Here is a 13,236-nt window from a genome sequence, read left to right as displayed (position 1 = left end):
ACAGAAACAGATACCTACAGGTGATTCTTCTGTGATGAAACTGCTCAAAACAGACTATTCCAAGGGCATCTGGTTTTAGATTTCTTTCATGCAACCTGCCCGACAGCCCTATCTGAACGCTTGTATAGGCCTTGCAAGTTCAGCATTTTTGCAAAATGCTTAAAGAGAAATGTTTCCTATTTGCTCAGGCAGGGCAAGGTTAAAAGCATGAGACTCTAGCAAATAATCATCCACTACTGCAAAGAGAAAATTGATATTGGCTTTGAAATGCATACTTCAAAAGAGCACCAATGAAAGGGCTCGTCCGGGATTTGAACCCGGGACCTCTCGCACCCAAAGCGAGAATCATACCCCTAGACCAACGAGCCGTTGAAAGACCCTCACCTCTGAAAAGGTAATACCAGCTCTAAGCCCGCAATGAAGATCATGCTGGGGTCTTTTTCATGCTTGGTCTGTGAATTCACAGGAAATTCAGTGTCAACTTACCCTTTCTCAAACGATAGCACTATCATTTGTAAGTGTCCCCTTTTATTTTGTCTCAGCATTGGACACGTCTTACAGGAAGTCAGCAGTTATTTATATATTTCTGCATTGGCTAGAGCCTAAAGAGAAAGAATAAAAAGCTGTTCATAACAACATAAGAAACACATTTTGCCTTTTCTCTCCAATACTGATTCCCTTTGTGCAAATCGGAATGCCAAGGTGAATAGCTGGGCCACAGATTCTGGCTAGTTATCTATCTCTTGAATGCAAGAAGCAATAAAAACTGCCTAATGCAGGACTAAAGCATTCCTTGCATAGCCTCTAACATCATAACATAACTGAGCTGCTGGTAACAAGCTAAGCAATGCATTCCCAAAATGAGAAGTACATGTGCTTATGTGCTTATCCGCTCAATCAGCGCTCGATCAGGCTCGATCAGGCTCGATATAGGAAAGGTGGAAAGGGTCCAAATGGCTGTCCCTTCCTTTTTAGGGTGGGTCCTGCTGACTATCATAGGATTCCTCTTAAGAGTGGCCAGGGTCAGAGGAAAAACTTTCAATGCTTCTTAGTGTTCTCTCCAGAAGCAGGCATTTTCTGTGCCTTTAATTTCAGGCTTTTCCCAGCAGTCTCTGTTCTGCCTATGTAAATTAACAAAAGCAGTGCTTATTCCTCACTTGCTCTAATGTCCTTCCTGTCCACAAAGCTCTGCCTAAGTATGCTTTTTTTCTTTTTCAGGGAAATTCTAAATGGTTTCTCTGTCCACTCTGTGGCAGTAGAATGCTGATTATGATGCCATGTTTTGTGGAATCACCAAGGTACAACTACAGAGGAATATATGAGTCTGAAGGACATGGAACTCTTAGCTAACACATCACAATATGTGATGCTTGCCAACCAAGCACTACATTCTGGTGCGCTGATGATCAGAACATTCTGCTCCTAAAGGAAAGAAAATACCGCTTGATTGAAAATAAAGTCTCTGTTTATATTAACGCTCTCTCTCTCCCTATATCTATCTATCTATCTATCTATCTATCTATCTATCTATCTATCTATCTATCTATCTATCTATCTATCTATCTATCTATCTATCTATCTATCTATCTATCTATCTATCTATCTATCTATCTATCTATCTATCTATCTATCTATCTATCTATCTATCTATCTATCTATCTATCTATCTATCTATCTATCTATCTATCTATCTATATCTCTATCTATCTATCTATCTATCTATCTTTATATATGGATACATGCATACACCTACTCATAGATATGCCATGCATTTCTTTGGATTTGTTTCAACCTCTTGCCATTTATTTGAGAATCCCTACTTTTCAAGTGACTGCAAATGAAGTCATCTCTGGCACGTTTTGGCTGATGCAAGGTAACCAAAACACAAGACAACTTTTAATAAAAATCATTGGTTTCTTTGTTAACGTGCACTGTCAAACATGGGACTTTCACACGTCAGGTAAATATGATAACCAATACACAACAGAAGCAGATGCAGATTGCTTATCAATGTCGTGATAGAACAGTTGTGATTTGAGTAGTAGAAGCGCCCCTGAATTGATACTTATTATATACAGCCTGTAAGATAGTCAAAAATGCATGCTAGGAGAGGAGATGCAAATATAAATGTATTAGAAAAATACATAAAGAGGAGTGATATGCTTTTATTCATGCAAGGCTAGAAAAAATCCCCATACTGTCGAAAGCATTCATACACCACCAAATGGAAATAAACAATTCTGACATTAAACGAAAAGATGACGATGCATTTGTATCATCACCTTGAGAAGGATCATCTAGGAATTGAGCCCAAGCCTCAGCACTTAAAACCAGAAACACTCCACTAAAATAGGAGGCCTGTTGGTGCCAACAATTCTCAAAGTTAATGCTTGTTCTGGTTGAGCATTGAACCGAATGCAGGGCTCTTTTGAAAGTGAGGTTTGTGAATCAACAGATACATCCACATGCCAATTATGTTATTGTTTTTAAGAGAATTCACTTTCTTGGAACGAGACTGCATGAACCCATCTTCAGGGCCTGGACAATTTCATGCAAAACGGCAACTCTCAACATTGCAGCCAAGACAATATAACTAGTGTTTCTGCCCGGTTTCGAACCGGGGACCTTTCGCGTGTGAGGCGAACGTGATAACCACTACACTACAGAAACAGATACCTACAGGTGATTCTTCTGTGATGAAACTGCTCAAAACAGACTATTCCAAGGGCATCTGGTTTTAGATTTCTTTCATGCAACCTGCCCGACAGCCCTATCTGAACGCTTGTATATGCCTTGCAAGTTCAGCATTTTTGCAAATTGCTTAAAGAGAAATGTTTCCTATTTGCTCAGGCAGGGCAAGGTTAAAAGCATGAGACTCTAGCAAATAATCATCCACTACTGCAAAGAGAAAATTGATATTGGCTTTGAAATGCATACTTCAAAAGAGCACCAATGAAAGGGCTCATCCGGGATTTGAACCGGGGACCTCTCGCACCCAAAGCGAGAATCATACCCCTAGACCAACGAGCCGTTGAAAGACCCTCACCTCTGAAAAGGTAATACCAGCTCTAAGCCCGCAATGAAGATCATGCTGGGGTCTTTTTCATGCTTGGTCTGTGAATTCACAGGAAATTCAGTGTCAACTTACCCTTTCTCAAACGATAGCACTATCATTTGTAAGTGTCCCCTTTTATTTTTTCTCAGCATTGGACAAGTCTTACAGGAAGTCAGCAGTTATTTATATATTTCTGCATTGGCTAGAGCCTAAAGAGAAAGAATAAAAAGCTGTTCATAACAACATAAGAAACACATTTTGCCTTTTCTCTCAAATACTTATTCCCTTTGTGCAAATCGGAATGCCAAGGTGAATAGCTGGGCCACAGATTCTGGCTAATTATCTATCTCTTGAATGCAAGAAGCAATAAAAACTGCCTAATGCAGGACTAAAGCATTCCTTGCATAGCCTCTAACATCATAACATAACTGAGCTGCTGGTAACAAGCTAAGCAATGCCTTCCCAAAATGAGAAGTACATGTGCTTATGTGCTTATCCACTCAATCAGCGCTCGATCAGGCTCGATATAGGAAAGGTGGAAAGGGTCCAAATGGCTTTCCCTTCCTTTTTAGGGTGGGTCCTGCTGACTATCATAGGATTCCTCTTAAGAGTGGCCAGGGTCAGAGGAATAACTTTCAATGCTTCTTAGTGTTCTCTCCAGAAGCAGGCATTTTCTGTGCCTTTAATTTCAGGCTTTTCCCAGCAGTCTCTGTTCTGCCTATGTAAATTAACAAAAGCAGTGCTTATTCCTCACTTGCTCTAATGTCCTTCCTGTCCACAAAGCTCTGCCTAAGTATGCTTTTTTTCTTTTTCAGGGAAATTCTAAATGGTTTCTCTGTCCACTCTGTGGCAGTAGAATGCTGATTATGATGCCATGTTTTGTGGAATCACCAAGGTACAACTACAGAGGAATATATGAGTCTGAAGGACATGGAACTCTTAGCTAACACATCACAATATGTGATGCTTGCCAACCAAGCACTACATTCTGGTGCGCTGATGATCAGAACATTCTGCTCCTAAAGGAAAGAAAATACCGCTTGATTGAAAATAAAGTCTCTGTTTATATTAACGCTCTCTCTCTCCCTATATCTATCTATCTATCTATCTATCTATCTATCTATCTATCTATCTATCTATCTATCTATCTATCTATCTATCTATCTATCTATCTATCTATCTTTATATATGGATACATGCATACACCTACTCATAGATATGCCATGCATTTCTTTGGATTTGTTTCAACCTCTTGCCATTTATTTGAGAATCCCTACTTTTCAAGTGACTGCAAATGAAGTCATCTCTGGCACGTTTTGGCTGATGCAAGGTAACCAAAACACAAGACAACTTTTAATAAAAATCATTGGTTTCTTTGTTAACGTGCACTGTCAAACATGGGACTTTCACACGTCAGGTAAATATGATAACCAATACACAACAGAAGCAGATGCAGATTGCTTATCAATGTCGTGATAGAACAGTTGTGATTTGAGTAGTAGAAGCGCCCCTGAATTGATACTTATTATATACAGCCTGTAAGATAGTCAAAAATGCATGCTAGGAGAGGAGATGCAAATATAAATGTATTAGAAAAATACATAAAGAGGAGTGATATGCTTTTATTCATGCAAGGCTAGAAAAAATCCCCATACTGTCGAAAGCATTCATACACCACCAAATGGAAATAAACAATTCTGACATTAAACGAAAAAGTGACGATGCATTTGTATCATCACCTTGAGAAGGATCATCTAGGAATTGAGCCCAAGCCTCAGCACTTAAAACCAGAAACACTCCACTAAAATAGGAGGCCTGTTGGTGCCAACAATTCTCAAAGTTAATGCTTGTTCTGGTTGAGCATTGAACCGAATGCAGGGCTCTTTTGAAAGTGAGGTTTGTGAATCAACAGATACATCCACATGCCAATTATGTTATTGTTTTTAAGAGAATTCACTTTCTTGGAACGAGACTGCATGAACCCATCTTCAGGGCCTGGACAATTTCATGCAAAACGGCAACTCTCAACATTGCAGCCAAGACAATATAACCAGTGTTTCTGCCCGGTTTCGAACCGGGGACCTTTCGCGTGTGAGGCGAACGTGATAACCACTACACTACAGAAACAGATACCTACAGGTGATTCTTCTGTGATGAAACTGCTCAAAACAGACTATTCCAAGGGCATCTGGTTTTAGATTTCTTTCATGCAACCTGCCCGACAGCCCTATCTGAACGCTTGTATATGCCTTGCAAGTTCAGCATTTTTGCAAAATGCTTAAAGAGAAATGTTTCCTATTTGCTCAGGCAGGGCAAGGTTAAAAGCATGAGACTCGAGCAAATAATCATCCACTACTGCAAAGAGAAAATTGATATTGGCTTTGAAATGCATACTTCAAAAGAGCACCAATGAAAGGGCTCGTCCGGGATTTGAACCCGGGACCTCTCGCACCCAAAGCGAGAATCATACCCCTAGACCAACGAGCCGTTGAAAGACCCTCACCTCTGAAAAGGTAATACCAGCTTTAAGCCCGCAATGAAGATCATGCTGGGGTCTTTTTCATGCTTGGTCTGTGAATTCACAGGAAATTCAGTGTCAACTTACCCTTTCTCAAACGATAGCACTATCATTTGTAAGTGTCCCCTTTTATTTTTTCTCAGCATTGGACAAGACTTACAGGAAGTCAGCAGTTATTTATATATTTCTGCATTGGCTAGAGCCTAAAGAGAAAGAATAAAAAGCTGTTCATAACAACATAAGAAACACATTTTGCCTTTTCTCTCAAATACTTATTCCCTTTGTGCAAATCGGAATGCCAAGGTGAATAGCTGGGCCACAGATTCTGGCTAATTATCTATCTCTTGAATGCAAGAAGCAATAAAAACTGCCTAATGCAGGACTAAAGCATTCCTTGCATAGCCTCTAACATCATAACATAACTGAGCTGCTGGTAACAAGCTAAGCAATGCCTTCCCAAAATGAGAAGTACATGTGCTTATGTGCTTATCCGCTCAATCAGCGCTCAATCAGGCTCGATCAGGCTCGATATAGGAAAGGTGGAAAGGGTCCAAATGGCTTTCCCTTCCTTTTTAGGGTGGGTCCTGCTGACTATCATAGGATTCCTCTTAAGAGTGGCCAGGGTCAGAGGAAAAACTTTCAATGCTTCTTAGTGTTCTCTCCAGAAGCAGGCATTTTCTGTGCCTTTAATTTCAGGCTTTTCCCAGCAGTCTCTGTTCTGCCTATGTAAATTAACAAAAGCAGTGCTTATTCCTCACTTGCTCTAATGTCCTTCCTGTCCACAAAGCTCTGCCTAAGTATGCTTTTTTTCTTTTTCAGGGAAATTCTAAATGGTTTCTCTGTCCACTCTGTGGCAGTAGAATGCTGATTATGATGCCATGTTTTGTGGAATCACCAAGGTACAACTACAGAGGAATATATGAGTCTGAAGGACATGGAACTCTTAGCTAACACATCACAATATGTGATGCTTGCCAACCAAGCACTACATTCTGGTGCGCTGATGATCAGAACATTCTGCTCCTAAAGGAAAGAAAATACCGCTTGATTGAAAATAAAGTCTCTGTTTATATTAACGCTCTCTCTCTCCCTATATCTATCTATCTATCTATCTATCTATCTATCTATCTATCTATCTATCTATCTATCTATCTATCTATCTATCTATCTATCTATCTATCTATCTATCTATCTATCTATCTATCTATCTATCTATCTATCTATCTATCTATCTATCTATCTATCTATCTATCTATCTATCTATATATGGATACATGCATACACCTACTCATAGATATGCCATGCATTTATTTGGATTTGTTTCAACCTCTTGCCATTTATTTGAGAATCCCTACTTTTCAAGTGACTGCAAATGAAGTCATCTCTGGCACGTTTTGGCTGATGCAAGGTAACCAAAACACAAGACAACTTTTAATAAAAATCATTGGTTTCTTTGTTAACGTGCACTGTCAAACATGGGACTTTCACACGTCAGGTAAATATGATAACCAATACACAACAGAAGCAGATGCAGATTGCTTATCAATGTCGTGATAGAACAGTTGTGATTTGAGTAGTAGAAGCGCCCCTGAATTGATACTTATTATATACAGCCTGTAAGATAGTCAAAAATGCATGCTAGGAGAGGAGATGCAAATATAAATGTATTAGAAAAATACATAAAGAGGAGTGATATGCTTTTATTCATGCAAGGCTAGAAAAAATCCCCATACTGTCGAAAGCATTCATACACCACCAAATGGAAATAAACAATTCTGACATTAAACGAAAAGGTGACGATGCATTTGTATCATCACCTTGAGAAGGATCATCTAGGAATTGAGCCCAAGCCTCAGCACTTAAAACCAGAAACACTCCACTAAAATAGGAGGCCTGTTGGTGCCAACAATTCTCAAAGTTAATGCTTGTTCTGGTTGAGCATTGAACCGAATGCAGGGCTCTTTTGAAAGTGAGGTTTGTGAATCAACAGATACATCCACATGCCAATTATGTTATTGTTTTTAAGAGAATTCACTTTCTTGGAACGAGACTGCATGAACCCATCTTCAGGGCCTGGACAATTTCATGCAAAACGGCAACTCTCAACATTGCAGCCAAGACAATATAACTAGTGTTTCTGCCCGGTTTCGACCCGGGGACCTTTCGCGTGTGAGGCGAACGTGATAACCACTACACTACAGAAACAGATACCTACAGGTGATTCTTCTGTGATGAAACTGCTCAAAACAGACTATTCCAAGGGCATCTGGTTTTAGATTTCTTTCATGCAACCTGCCCGACAGCCCTATCTGAACGCTTGTATATGCCTTGCAAGTTCAGCATTTTTGCAAAATGCTTAAAGAGAAATGTTTCCTATTTGCTCAGGCAGGGCAAGGTTAAAAGCATGAGACTCTAGCAAATAATCATCCACTACTGCAAAGAGAAAATTGATATTGGCTTTGAAATGCATACTTCAAAAGAGCACCAATGAAAGGGCTCGTCCGGGATTTGAACCCGGGACCTCTCGCACCCAAAGCGAGAATCATACCCCTAGACCAACGAGCCGTTGAAAGACCCTCACCTCTGAAAAGGTAATACCAGCTCTAAGCCCGCAATGAAGATCATGCTGGGGTCTTTTTCATGCTTGGTCTGTGAATTCACAGGAAATTCAGTGTCAACTTACCCTTTCTCAAACGATAGCACTATCATTTGTAAGTGTCCCCTTTTATTTTTTCTCAGCATTGGACAAGACTTACAGGAAGTCAGCAGTTATTTATATATTTCTGCATTGGCTAGAGCCTAAAGAGAAAGAATAAAAAGCTGTTCATAACAACATAAGAAACACATTTTGCCTTTTCTCTCAAATACTTATTCCCTTTGTGCAAATCGGAATGCCAAGGTGAATAGCTGGGCCACAGATTCTGGCTAATTATCTATCTCTTGAATGCAAGAAGCAATAAAACACTGCCTAATGCAGGACTAAAGCATTCCTTGCATAGCCTCTAACATCATAACATATCTGAGCTGCTGGTAACAAGCTAAGCAATGCCTTCCCAAAATGAGAAGTACATGTGCTTATGTGCTTATCCGCTCAATCTGCGCTCGATCAGGCTCGATCAGGTTCGATATAGGAAAGGTGGAAAGGGTCCAAATGGCTTTCCCTTCCTTTTTAGGGTGGGTCCTGCTGACTATCATAGGATTCCTCTTAAGAGTGGCCAGGGTCAGAGGAAAAACTTTCAATGCTTCTTAGTGTTCTCTCCAGAAGCAGGCATTTTCTGTGCCTTTAATTTCAGGCTTTTCCCAGCAGTCTCTGTTCTGCCTATGTAAATTAACAAAAGCAGTGCTTATTCCTCACTTGCTCTAATGTCCTTCCTGTCCACAAAGCTCTGCCTAAGTATGCTTTTTTTCTTTTTCAGGGAAATTCTAAATGGTTTCTCTGTCCACTCTGTGGCAGTAGAATGCTGATTATGATGCCATGTTTTGTGGAATCACCAAGGTACAACTACAGTGGAATATATGAGTCTGAAGGACATGGAACTCTTAGCTAACACATCACAATATGTGATGCTTGCCAACCAAGCACTACATTCTGGTGCGCTGATGATCAGAACATTCTGCTCCTAAAGGAAAGAAAATACCGCTTGATTGAAAATAAAGTCTCTGTTTATATTAACGCTCTCTCTCTCCCTATATCTATCTATCTATCTATCTATCTATCTATCTATCTATCTATCTATCTATCTATCTATCTATCTATCTATCTATCTATCTATCTATCTATCTATCTATCTATCTATCTATCTATCTATCTATCTATCTATCTATCTATCTATCTATCTATCTATCTATCTATCTATCTATCTATCTATCTATCTATCTATCTATCTATCTATCTATCTATCTATCTATCTATCTATCTATCTATCTATCTATCTATCTATCCATCTATCTATCTATCTATCTATCTATCTATCTATCTATCTATCTATCTATATATCTATCTATCTATCTATCTATATATCTATCGATCTATCTATCTATCTTTATATATGGATACATGCATACACCTACACATAGATATGCCATGCATTTCTTTGGATTTGTTTCAACCTCTTGCCATTTATTTGAGAATCCCTACTTTTCAAGTGACTGCAAATGAAGTAATCTCTGGCACGGTTTGGCTGATGCAAGGTAACCAAAACACAAGACAACTTTTAATAAAAATCATTGGTTTCTTTGTTAACGTGCACTGTCCAACATGGGACTTTCACACGTCAGGTAAATATGATAACCGATACACAACAGAAGCAGATGCAGATTGCTTATCAATGTCGTGATAGAACAGTTGTGATTTGAGTAGAAGAAGCGCCCCTGAATTGATACTTATTATATACAGCCTGTAAGATAATCAAAAATGCATGCTAGGAGAGGAGATGCAAATATAAATGTATTAGAAAAATACATAAAGAGGAGTGATATGCTTTTATTCATGCAAGGCTAGAAAAAATCCCCATACTGTCGAAAGCATTCATACACCACCAAATGGAAATAAACAATTCTGACATTAAACGAAAAGGTGAGGATGCATTTGTATCATCACCTTGAGAAGGATCATCTAGGAATTGAGCCCAAGCCTCAGCACTTAAAAACCAGAAACACTCCACTAAAATAAAAGGCCTGTTGGTGCCAACAATTCTCAAAGTTAATGCTTGTTCTGGTTGAGCATTGAACCGAATGCAGGGCTCTTTTGAAAGTGAGGTCTGTGAATCAACAGATACATCCACATGCCAATTATGTTATTGTTTTTAAGAGAATTCACTTTCTTGGAACGAGACTGCATGAACCCATCTTCAGGGCCTGGACAATTTCATGCAAAACGGCAACTCTCAACATTGCAGCCAAGACAATATAACTAGTGTTTCTGCCCGGTTTCGAACCGGGGACCTTTCGCGTGTGAGGCAAACGTGATAACCACTACACTACAGAAACAGATACCTACAGGTGATTCTTCTGTGATGAAACTGCTCAAAACAGGTTATTCCAAGGGCATCTGGTTTTAGATTTCTTTCATGCAACCTGCCCGACAGCCCTATCTGAACGCTTGTATATGCCTTGCAAGTTCAGCATTTTTGCAAAATGCTTAAAGAGAAATGTTTCCTATTTGCTTAGGCAGGGCAAGGTTAAAAGCATGAGACTCTAGCAAATATGCATCCACTACTGCAAAGAGAAAATTAATATTGGCTTTGAAATGCATACTTCAAAAGAGCACCAATGAAAGGGCTCGTCCGGGATTTGAACCCGGGACCTCTCGCACCCAAAGCGAGAATCATACCCCTAGACCAACGAGCCGTTGAAAGACACTCACCTCTGAAAAGGTAATACCAGCTCTAAGCCCGCAATGAAGATCATGCTGGGGTCTTTTTCATGCTTGGTCTGTGAATTCACAGGAAATTCAGTGTCAACTTACCCTTTCTCAAACGATAGCACTATCATTTGTAAGTGTCCCCTTTTATTTTGTCTCAGCATTGGACACGTCTTACAGGAAGTCAGCAGTTATTTATATATTTCTGCATTGGCTAGAGCCTAAAGAGAAAGAATAAAAAGCTGTTCATAACAACATAAGAAACACATTTTGCCTTTTCTCTCCAATACTGATTCCCTTTGTGCAAATCGGAATGCCAAGGTGAATAGCTGGGCCACAGATTCTGGCTAGTTATCTATCTCTTGAATGCAAGAAGCAATAAAAACTGCCTAATGCAGGACTAAAGCATTCCTTGCATAGCCTCTAACATCATAACATAACTGAGCTGCTGGTAACAAGCTAAGCAATGCATTCCCAAAATGAGAAGTACATGTGCTTATGTGCTTATCCGCTCAATCAGCGCTCGATCAGGCTCGATCAGGCGAGATATAGGAAAGGTGGAAAGGGTCCAAATGGCTGTCCCTTCCTTTTTAGGGTGGGTCCTGCTGACTATCATAGGATTCCTCTTAAGAGTGGCCAGGGTCAGAGGAAAAACTTTCAATGCTTCTTAGTGTTCTCTCCAGAAGCAGGCATTTTCTGTGCCTTTAATTTCAGGCTTTTCCCAGCAGTCTCTGTTCTGCCTATGTAAATTAACAAAAGCAGTGCTTATTCCTCACTTGCTCTAATGTCCTTCCTGTCCACAAAGCTCTGCCTAAGTATGCTTTTTTTCTTTTTCAGGGAAATTCTAAATGGTTTCTCTGTCCACTCTGTGGCAGTAGAATGCTGATTATGATGCCATGTTTTGTGGAATCACCAAGGTACAACTACAGAGGAATATATGAGTCTGAAGGACATGGAACTCTTAGCTAACACATCACAATATGTGATGCTTGCCAACCAAGCACTACATTCTGGTGCGCTGATGATCAGAACATTCTGCTCCTAAAGGAAAGAAAATACCGCTTGATTGAAAATAAAGTCTCTGTTTATATTAACGCTCTCTCTCTCCCTATATCTATCTATCTATCTATCTATCTATCTATCTATCTATCTATCTATCTATCTATCTATCTATCTATCTATCTATCTATCTATCTATCTATCTATCTATCTATCTATCTATCTATATCTCTATCTATCTATCTATCTATCTATCTTTATATATGGATACATGCATACACCTACTCATAGATATGCCATGCATTTCTTTGGATTTGTTTCAACCTCTTGCCATTTATTTGAGAATCCCTACTTTTCAAGTGACTGCAAATGAAGTCATCTCTGGCACGTTTTGGCTGATGCAAGGTAACCAAAACACAAGACAACTTTTAATAAAAATCATTGGTTTCTTTGTTAACGTGCACTGTCAAACATGGGACTTTCACACGTCAGGTAAATATGATAACCAATACACAACAGAAGCAGATGCAGATTGCTTATCAATGTCGTGATAGAACAGTTGTGATTTGAGTAGTAGAAGCGCCCCTGAATTGATACTTATTATATACAGCCTGTAAGATAGTCAAAAATGCATGCTAGGAGAGGAGATGCAAATATAAATGTATTAGAAAAATACATAAAGAGGAGTGATATGCTTTTATTCATGCAAGGCTAGAAAAAATCCCCATACTGTCGAAAGCATTCATACACCACCAAATGGAAATAAACAATTCTGACATTAAACGAAAAGATGACGATGCATTTGTATCATCACCTTGAGAAGGATCATCTAGGAATTGAGCCCAAGCCTCAGCACTTAAAACCAGAAACACTCCACTAAAATAGGAGGCCTGTTGGTGCCAACAATTCTCAAAGTTAATGCTTGTTCTGGTTGAGCATTGAACCGAATGCAGGGCTCTTTTGAAAGTGAGGTTTGTGAATCAACAGATACATCCACATGCCAATTATGTTATTGTTTTTAAGAGAATTCACTTTCTTGGAACGAGACTGCATGAACCCATCTTCAGGGCCTGGACAATTTCATGCAAAACGGCAACTCTCAACATTGCAGCCAAGACAATATAACTAGTGTTTCTGCCCGGTTTCGAACCGGGGACCTTTCGCGTGTGAGGCGAACGTGATAACCACTACACTACAGAAACAGATACCTACAGGTGATTCTTCTGTGATGAAACTGCTCAAAACAGACTATTCCAAGGGCATCTGGTTTTAGATTTCTTTCATGCAACCTGCCCGACAGCC

General features: G+C 39.5%; 11 non-coding genes across 11 annotated transcripts in view; all 11 read right to left on the bottom strand.

The window, feature by feature from the left end:
- TRNAV-CAC (transfer RNA valine (anticodon CAC)) overlaps nucleotides 1-8 on the bottom strand; it is a 73-nt gene extending 65 nt beyond the window's left edge. The window contains exon 1 of the tRNA in view: nucleotides 1-8. This exon is cut by the window's left edge and continues 65 nt beyond it. This is a non-coding gene — a tRNA (tRNA-Val).
- Nucleotides 9-296: 288 nt separating this feature from the next.
- On the bottom strand, nucleotides 297-368 carry TRNAP-UGG (transfer RNA proline (anticodon UGG)). Its single transcript has one exon. It is a non-coding gene; the product is annotated as a tRNA-Pro (tRNA).
- Nucleotides 369-2,597: 2,229 nt separating this feature from the next.
- Nucleotides 2,598-2,670, bottom strand: TRNAV-CAC (transfer RNA valine (anticodon CAC)). Its single transcript has one exon. It is a non-coding gene; the product is annotated as a tRNA-Val (tRNA).
- Nucleotides 2,671-2,958: 288 nt separating this feature from the next.
- On the bottom strand, nucleotides 2,959-3,030 carry TRNAP-UGG (transfer RNA proline (anticodon UGG)). The gene has a single exon. It is a non-coding gene; the product is annotated as a tRNA-Pro (tRNA).
- Nucleotides 3,031-5,109: 2,079 nt separating this feature from the next.
- TRNAV-CAC (transfer RNA valine (anticodon CAC)) lies at nucleotides 5,110-5,182 on the bottom strand. Its single transcript has one exon. It is a non-coding gene; the product is annotated as a tRNA-Val (tRNA).
- A 288-nt stretch (nucleotides 5,183-5,470) lies between these two features.
- On the bottom strand, nucleotides 5,471-5,542 carry TRNAP-UGG (transfer RNA proline (anticodon UGG)). Its single transcript has one exon. It is a non-coding gene; the product is annotated as a tRNA-Pro (tRNA).
- A 2,163-nt stretch (nucleotides 5,543-7,705) lies between these two features.
- Nucleotides 7,706-7,778, bottom strand: TRNAV-CAC (transfer RNA valine (anticodon CAC)). Its single transcript has one exon. It is a non-coding gene; the product is annotated as a tRNA-Val (tRNA).
- A 288-nt stretch (nucleotides 7,779-8,066) lies between these two features.
- TRNAP-UGG (transfer RNA proline (anticodon UGG)) lies at nucleotides 8,067-8,138 on the bottom strand. The gene has a single exon. It is a non-coding gene; the product is annotated as a tRNA-Pro (tRNA).
- Nucleotides 8,139-10,489: 2,351 nt separating this feature from the next.
- TRNAV-CAC (transfer RNA valine (anticodon CAC)) lies at nucleotides 10,490-10,562 on the bottom strand. Its single transcript has one exon. It is a non-coding gene; the product is annotated as a tRNA-Val (tRNA).
- Nucleotides 10,563-10,850: 288 nt separating this feature from the next.
- On the bottom strand, nucleotides 10,851-10,922 carry TRNAP-UGG (transfer RNA proline (anticodon UGG)). Its single transcript has one exon. It is a non-coding gene; the product is annotated as a tRNA-Pro (tRNA).
- Nucleotides 10,923-13,063: 2,141 nt separating this feature from the next.
- TRNAV-CAC (transfer RNA valine (anticodon CAC)) lies at nucleotides 13,064-13,136 on the bottom strand. The gene has a single exon. It is a non-coding gene; the product is annotated as a tRNA-Val (tRNA).
- Nucleotides 13,137-13,236: the final 100 nt, after the last annotated feature.

The sequence above is a fragment of the Lissotriton helveticus genome, chromosome 8 (assembly GCF_964261635.1).
Source record: "Lissotriton helveticus chromosome 8, aLisHel1.1, whole genome shotgun sequence".
NCBI classification, from domain to species: domain Eukaryota; kingdom Metazoa; phylum Chordata; class Amphibia; order Caudata; family Salamandridae; genus Lissotriton; species Lissotriton helveticus.
Note: the sequence above shows the minus strand (reverse complement) of the source record. Positions and strands in the feature narration are given on the sequence as shown.